Below are 8,887 nucleotides of genomic sequence, written 5' to 3'. Positions count from 1 at the left end.
TTGACACTTCAGGCAGAGTTTTTAAATTACATTAGATTGCATCAGAACATAAACTAAAACATGTAGCATTTTAAAATAACAGGAAATTTAAGGAGACCAAATTGAAATAAAACATTTATAAATCAGCACATCCCAATCTCTTACATATCCTTTCAGGACTACTTTCCCCAGCGTTCCATGCAGGTGATGAACAGCTCCCCCATCTCTTCTAAGGCTTCCAGAAGGGTGTTTCTTTGCAACACTTTGGAAATCTGAACCCTTATTCCTTTCAAGACTCAACTCCACCCCAGGAGCTTCTTATACTCTCCCAAATGACACACCCCCTGTAGAGAGGTCTAGTTACCAAGAAAATATTTAGGTTGCATTTACCCTGACCATTAATACTATTTATCTAATTTGCTTATTTAACATTTATCCCATTTTTTTGTATATGAAATACATGTTTTTCCTGGTTTTATATTGTATCCTGTTTACCTTCTAAATAAGATTCAATTGGGGCTTTAAAGCCAAGCAATTAAATACTACAGTTGAATGGATCATAACTATAATACTTTTTCAACCTGGCTAAACCTCCTCACATCCAGTGGAATGCAGTGAGAAGAAACTGTAGCCAGCTCCAATATGTCGCTGTACCTGTCAGTCAACAGAGTAAAAAATGATGTTGCTAAATACAAAGCTAAACAATGTTTATTATTTTATCAATATGCTTAGTTGGAAAAGATAATATTTATTTTTCTGGTTAAATCACATTCTCTATAATAAGCATATGTATAGTTTTATATTATGAATGTGTTATAAATCCTGGACTGTCATTTCTTAGGAGACTAGTATACAGTTAAGGGTTTAAATGTGACTTATTATTTGGAGATATCTGCAGATAAAGATACTGGTTCCATAAAAATTATGTGATTATTATTGCCAAACTATCCATCCTCTACAAATAATTTAAACAGAAGATGCCAGATTAGAGCTTTGCAGAAGCTGCCAGTTCTGTCTTGTAGTAACATTTAAGACTTTGACATTTTTAAAATTATAGACTAGAATAAAAGCAAGATTTAAAAAACATTTAGGTGAAAATTAAATCTCAGTGCATAGATTTTCTCATGAGATTTTCCACTCAGTAAAAAAGAAAAAAATTACATACACCCTTATGCTTAGAGCACAGGATTCAGAGACATGACAGATGCAATATTCCACATTTCAATTTATGCTGACAAGAGTGGTAATGTAAGTCAAAATCTCCCATGTTGTATAACAAAACCCTTCCCATGAAGTTGCAGAGCACTTAAGAATTTTTTTATTTTATTTTAGCTAAGTCAGAATTTCCAGAAAGTGACAAATCACTGAAACGAGATCCCTTAGACACTGATGTCACTGCACATTTAGATGACAACCAGAAGTGTCTATCAGTTCTCTCGTACTATTTCAGAGGGAAGGAGAACCTCTTGCTAGTCACTGGAAAATTAGCTCAAACCCTTGAAATTTCACTAAAACTTTATAAATTATGTTAATAATTTTTGGTTTCCCCATTCAACTATTTTAGGAAGAATAACAGCACAGATCTTCAGTTGATGACTCCTGGTATGTAGACCATTTCTTCAGAGTAGCAGGCATCAATTAGAGCACCATTCCTGTTCATCCAACTTGTAGTGGAAATTTGAGAAGGTGACAAATCAACCACGTAATTCTTCAAGTAATGTTACAGCTAATTTCTTGCAGAGTTCAACTAGGTAATTCAAAAGCGTTGTGAATGAAGGTGATTACATGCTGAGCTGTAAACATAACTTAAATTTATCTTTATCAGTATTTTTTCCACATTTTCTTTTATTGAACTTGCAGTAGCTAAAGCTTAGATGTTATGAAGCAACAATACACACTTTCATAAAACCTTTCATTAAGAGACAGCTTCTTTTATATCAGTCAAATACTTAAGATAAGACAACCACTAGCTGGAGCAGAAAGAAAGATAAAATATTTCAGCATTCAACTACAGAGTAGAGAGAAGTGCTTTGATTATGATAATAGTAGAAGCAAATTCTGGAGCAAGACCTATCAATAGTAGCTCTTAAAAGCTTTGCCAAATTAAAATAAAGTACAAGATTTTATGGTGAATTCTTTTTAAATTCCTTAATATATTGTCTTTTCTTTTATAAGCCACAAAAAAATCACAGCTCTATGAAGGTAGCAGGAAAATTTTTTTGTTAGGTTACTTCGGAACTGAATATTAAGATGTTCCTTGGAACTTTTCCTACTGTAAAACAGCCACTAACACAAACAATTGACAATATAGCTATATATCTTATAAAAATTACTGGGTTTTTAACTATTAATAGGTTTTTCTTGGAAGCTGAAGAATGTGAAAGAAAGATAGGATTTGCTGTCTCACATTGGATACCAGAGCTGTTGAAGCAGTTCTTTTGCTTCTCAAGGTACATGATTTAATAAGCTTTACAGGAAAAGTCCCCTTAATATGCACAGAGAGAATTATGTGCTAGTATTTATGTTGGTCAGTGAAGAAGTTCTGACCCATGCAATAATCAAATGAGAATTTAGAGCAGAGATAATTCTGTCATTGGATAGTCTTGCTATTGATTAAAAGATCATCTATTCTAAGAAGTACAAGAAAGAGGTAAAACCATTGTAAATATACATCAGTGTGAATTGCTTTTCAAGAACAGCAGGTTTTCTAGATGTGTTGTTTATTAATTTTCTAGGCATTTTTTCTTCCTTGTACACGGTATGCTACCAGACTTAACACATGGTTTAAAACTAAAACTATCTTTAAATGCAAGAAAATAATATTTCTGAGACTATTTGTGCTTAAAGGTTTTGCATTGCTGAGCCAGACTGAAATCTGCAGTGCCAGTGTTTCTAACTATCTCAGAAACTCTAAAGAAGAATACAAGCTGACTGCTGCCCTGGAGCATTGGATGGAGTCAGCAAAGGATGATTTTACAGTATGAATTATAAGGAAACAGACACAAAAAGACACAGATATTTACTTTGAATAAGAATTTTATTTAGTCTCAGGGTATTTCTGCTATCACGGCAACAGTCTGAAACAAGTGACAAATTCTCAGTTCCAGGAACATCTCAGTGTTTGTATGTATGTGTGTATAAACATGTATAGTGTATACACACAATCACCTACACACACATGCATGTATATTTATATGTATTTGTTAACATGTAGCCAGATAAGGCTTGCAGAGACGCCTTTTTTCTTGAAGTCTCACCTCAGTAGTAATTGGGCTGACAAGAATTTACTTACCCGTTACATTTCCCATTAACCAAAAATTACAACTGATGTAATGTGGTTGCTACCAAAATAGTGCTTACAGTTGTGCAGATTTTGCTACACACAAATAAGAGTTGGGGAGAAGGAAGCATGACTGGGAAACAGGACAAGAGCAGGATTAACAAAAATGCAGGCTTCCATCCTGTTTACTATAAACAAATGTTTTAAAGTAACCGTGCTGTATTTTTCACCATGTGCAGCTTTCATAAGAGTAGAAGAGACTCATTTTACATCCCAGTGACCTAGTTTTCCAGGAGGAAGGGCCTCATATCGTTATGCATAACCCAGCAGTTTTGAAACCAGCTGTAGAAGAGAAACACAGAGTAATGAGGGGAAGAAGGACTACAGGGATTCAAGAGTTAGTACACTGGTGAAAATGAAGCTAAATATGCCTGCAGGCAGCGGCAGCTCTAATGCTTCTGCAAGAGTGACTTAAAACTCAAGAGGCAAAGGATGTAAATTTCTAGTGGGGGCCAAGCCCATTACTCCTAAATAAAATCTACCCCTGCCTGCAATGCATGAGGAGATAGAAAGAAGACAATGCATTGCGAAAAGTTCATTTTCATCTCTTAGCTAATTTAGTAACAGAAGGAAGAGAGCAAGCTAACTAAGCAGCAGTATCAAAGGGTGAAAAGAGGCAGGCCTCAGATTCATGAATATGATTTCCCAAATACTTTTTGACTTTTGAATGCTTCAGGTCCCCTTAACATATTTACAGTTATGTCTCTTTAACAAATCAATCTATAATACTGTCCCAGCTGCTTAGAAGGAAATTTTATTTACCATCCCCTTGTAGTTAGAAGGTGCAAGTAGTTTCTCTGACTTAGTCTCTTTCTGCTGTCTCACTTTGATCCTCATGTAATGTTCCTGAGCCAGGATTAGGCACGTGACTGAGCAATATAAAGTAATTCTTCTTGTTAGGAACCTACTTTTCCAAAAAGAGCTAAATCACCAAAGAAAATAAAAACCAATAATGTTTTTAAACTTGAGTGAAGTTAATAAGTGCTGGAAAAAGCCTTAGGCAAAGCTGGGATTTCTGTAATATAGTAAATGATTAATGTTTTGACTCTGAATCCTTGTTTCGAAACTATCAGTTTTGTACTTTAAGAGAAAGGAGGGAGTGGAAGTGTAGATCCAGGGTGAATCCAGTAAGTATCCTTAAAAATGTCAGGAACTGTTTGTAAGAAATTGGGTTAATACTCTGTTCCATATTTCTACAAAAAAAAAAAAAATAAAAAATAAAAAAAATAAAAAAAATTATAGGCAATCTTGCCTTAGCTTATACTTCCATCCAGGCAGCTCACTGCAGAAAAGCAGCTGATATACTCTGCCCAATGTCTGAGCATAAATGAGCTCCACTCTTGACTTTTTATTACTTCATTTTAACACTGATAACAGGTCAGAGAGGGAAAGGCTAAATGTAGTAGTTTCAGGTCATTCCTTCCTAATAGTCGCAAGGCCTGTATACTTAACCAGAAGAAATTTAAATTATTTTTGTGTTAGTCATACTGTGGGGAGTTGCAGTGTCAAAATTATTTAATGGCTTTGGATTAGCCACATCTTATTCTATGTGAGCCTTACTGCTTATCTCTAATGTCAAGGGCTGTGTGTGGGAACTGTACTGTGTGAGATGCCCAGTAGTAGACCCCTTTTCATATAATAAATATTGGTTTTGCATCCTCTTGGTATGAGATTACTAATACTGGAACAAGAACAAGTCTTAGATATTCAATAAACCACATTCAGATGCTGTCTGAGGTTTGCTCATGTGTGGGCATGGCCAGATTTCTGTTCTATACCACTCACTCCATAGACATGGGCCATGATTTTGGAGGGAGGAACAAAGGACCCTATCTCCAGGAGTGCAGCATTTTATTTGCCCTCATGATCAGGAAAATTAACTGTGGACTCCCAGGACCATCACTGCAGACTCTGTCCCTCCAGTGCTGCCATCCAGCCCTTCCCATTCCTCTGAGACAAAGCTCTGAGATGCGAAAAAAACATCCAAGATGCAATTCCAGGATACAGCTCCAGAAAAAAACACAGCAGCAAACCATGGTGAGAAGAACCAAGCCCGAGCTGAGCCTGATCCCAGCCAAGCAGAGCAGTCCAAAACAGTGGCATCATGCAGTGGATGATCCAGCTCTCTGGGGCTTCATCCATCATTGTTTTTCATTGTCTGGAATCTGGGGACAGGAAACACTAGCCACAGGAGCACCTGAGATCTTGTGTTTGTCTCAGCAGCAGTGCAGAACTAAGTTGAAGCGGTGATCACTTTTTGTGTGAAAAGCACCTTCTCTTTTATGATCTTTTGTTAATATTTTTGATATTGCTGTTAGTTTCTTATTCCACTGCTGCTGGGTTTCAGAAAATTTTTTAAACCCTTAGTCTCTGTCTTTGCACTCTCTCACCAGAGTGGGCTGGGGGGAAGGAGAGTGGCTTATTTGGAGTTTAAATCCCAGCTGGTGGCAAACCACCATGGATACCATAAACACATACTGTAGATTTAATTTAAATATGTAATAGCATTCATTGTAAGCTCCCCCTGCAGCCTTAAAATTCCCATTTTTCACTCATTTTCTTTCTCAAATTGATTCAACATCCAGGGGAACTCCTACCTTCTTAGTAGATTGGCACAGGTTGCCAGGTTTGTATGTAACATCTCAGATGATTCCAGAGAAATAAACACAGGTGGGGTTAGGCTTTATCTGCCTCTTCCCAAAATAGATGTTCTATTGATCACATACTGTAAGTAGGCACTTCAGGATCAAGCGATGGGTTCAGCAGAAAAATAGACAGAAAAGCAAAAGATCAAAAGATGATCAATTAAAATGAATAATACCTGTTCTTTTGTTAAGATCGCTGTTACTGATATGACAATCAAAAACCACCAACACATCGTCAGTGATAGATAACAGTTGGAAAAAACTCATGCAATCTGTTACTTGTGGCATAATGTCCACTTTTTCTCCCACTTGATCTTAAATAAATATCACCAGACATAAAATCTAGATGTAAGGAAATACATTTTTTAAGTCCCTGAAAATAAGAGATTTGTAGAAAACTGCTAATTTAAGGGAGTGTTTGTGTTTTTTTCTTAAAAAGTTTAATTATCCTTCAGAAAAGTCACAGATCCTATTTTTTATTTCTTTTTAATTACGGGGTAAGATTGGGGTTTATTTTTAACAGTCTGATGTGTTATATAATTTCTAGAGTCCATTCCAGAAACATCTATGATTATGGTTGTACGGTGCTGATTCTCATGCTCAGATGTATGAACCATGCAGCCTGGCATCATTTCATCTTCTGTGACAGGCATCAGTTTCCTTATGAAAGGTGCCAGAGGAGAGATGGCAATTGAACTCCCTACTAGGGATGAGAGGGGGCAGGGATAGGTTGCATAACATTTGGATTGAGGCAATATTGAGTCTATGAGTATGGAAGTTTTGCTTATGATTCTTTCTTATTTTTTCTGTTTTCTCTATAATTACGGGTGTTCTGGCCATCTGTAGAAACATTCAGTTTATGAATTATTTCAGTTTTGTTTTTGACATTCATGTGAAATTGTGTTTTTCTACCTAATCCTGAGTTGAATGAAGACAGATGTCTTATAAGTTTCTTTAAGAACACTTTTATCAGCCATTCCCTGCTTGTCATGCTATGAACACAGCTCAAAGGAAGTGCTCCAAGCCAGGTTAGCCAAATTTGAATATCACTTATCCATGGAAATGTACTCATGGCTAGTTTTGACTGCTAACACAGCTCCAGTATCCATGAATTCTTTATTGAACTTTAGTCACCAGTCTGCTTTGTGGGTGCAATACGAAATTTGTGATTCTGTCCTGGAGATGCCATGACAGCTTTACTGCTGTGGCTTGGATGTAGCCTGCTGCAAGGTCAGATGGGAAATACAAGCAGACTCAGATGAAGGCTGAATTGACTCTGGGAAATCTGAATGTGGGCGCTGTATATTGGGCATATGTTGGCAGCTTGGGCTCTAGAAGAACCCCAAAGCCAACCAAGCAAGGCTAAACCACCTGCCCTATCCTGTCTAGATCCTTTAATAGATCAATGGAGGGGACATTTTTATCAATTTCCATCTTCTTAAGATTGCTCATTGACAGTCTTAAAAAAAAAAAAAGGTAATGGTAAAATCTTCCTTTTGTGTGTGTTCAAATAAAAAAAAAATGAAAATTTATAATTTTCTGTACAGATAGCACTAGTACTAATAATTTTCTGTACAGATAGCACTAGCTTTCCATAAAATCTTTATCTCATTACTCCATTAATCTACATCAAAAGTTGCTAAGATTCATGGCCAGGGAAAATATTGAAGAATAGTTTTGGCACAATCACTTATGCAAGTTCAAGTTTTGAAAAATTATGGTTTTTAAATCATAAAGATTTTCTCTCTACTTTTGAAACTAATATGAATATCTCCTTTTTAATAATAAAACACATAAAATATTTTTTCACAAGTTATGTCAGAAAAAGAGCTATGCTGGAAGAGTACAGACAGTCATGATAGAAAAAAACTTTAAAAAGCTCAGTCAATCTAGACACTATTTTCTACATTTCAAAACTACTTATTTATGATCAGGTTTACTGAGCCAGAAATAAAAAGAACAAAATATTTTTACTTCATTTGGACAGAAAGTCTCATTATGTTGCTTGTTGAAACATTGCACTTGGATTCTACACAAATTTTGCTACATATGCTAAAAAATTAAATTAAGTAGTAAAGGGTGATATTTTTTACTTTTCCATATCCTTCCAAGTTTAAAATATTTTAATTTAAAGCTGACTAAGAACTTAAATTACAACAATACAAAATAAAGATTTTTTTAGGTATGGAAAAAATTCAAATGAGAAATGCTTTACATATCTCTTTTCACAGTGAGACTGGCAAGTACAAATCAAATTAAGTGAATGTTTTTGAGAGGATCTAGTAAAAAAATCAGCCACAACCAGAGGAAAATGCCCTAGAAAGTCATAAACTGGGGGGGATAGGGGTGGGAGGGAGGGGGATGATTTTAAAAAAAGAATCAACTGAAAATCTGGCTCCTGAGTAACAGAAAGCAAAACACAAAACCAGCCAGAAAAAAACCAAAACAACAAAAAGCAGAAAACAAAACAAAACAACAACAAAAACCCCCAAACAAACCAACAGAAAAAAAAACCCCTTCAGTCACCTTTGGAGCTTTAACGAAACCAAATTTTTTAAAACTGAAGTGTTTCAGTGCCATCTAACAAGGAGATGTGACATAATAGCCTCAGCTAAGCCCCTTGGAAGGGAATGTAATCCTCTAAACAAAGAAGTAGTAGATTATTCCTGAGAGCACAGAAATATTTCCGAATGAAAAACTGACTTCTGACAAGTAATATAAATGCTTTGCAAATTACAGAAGGTAATTGGTCTGACAATTTCTCAGACTGTTTTCAAAAGATCATCTTTTAAAGATCGAAAGTGCCAATATCCAGAATTCCTTTACTTACCATAAGCAAAGTTACATGGGTATGCACGGTCTTGGCAGATGTGTTTGGTTTGCATGGCTAACAAAGATATGTTTACAGCAGCCTGCCACTTAC

At 35.8% G+C, this 8,887-nt stretch overlaps 1 long non-coding RNA gene across 1 annotated transcript; it reads right to left on the bottom strand.

Moving 5' to 3' along the window:
* Nucleotides 1-2,997: 2,997 nt before the first annotated feature.
* On the bottom strand, nucleotides 2,998-6,053 carry LOC111923071 (uncharacterized). Its single transcript, XR_002860900.2, has 2 exons — nucleotides 5,917-6,053; nucleotides 2,998-3,601 (listed from the first exon to the last, which is right to left on the bottom strand). It is a non-coding gene; the product is annotated as an uncharacterized LOC111923071 (long non-coding RNA).
* Nucleotides 6,054-8,887: the final 2,834 nt, after the last annotated feature.

Source organism: Cyanistes caeruleus, chromosome 4 (genome assembly GCF_971803275.1).
Source record: "Cyanistes caeruleus chromosome 4, bCyaCae1.hap1.1, whole genome shotgun sequence".
NCBI classification, from domain to species: Eukaryota; Metazoa; Chordata; class Aves; order Passeriformes; family Paridae; genus Cyanistes; species Cyanistes caeruleus.
Note: the sequence above shows the minus strand (reverse complement) of the source record. Positions and strands in the feature narration are given on the sequence as shown.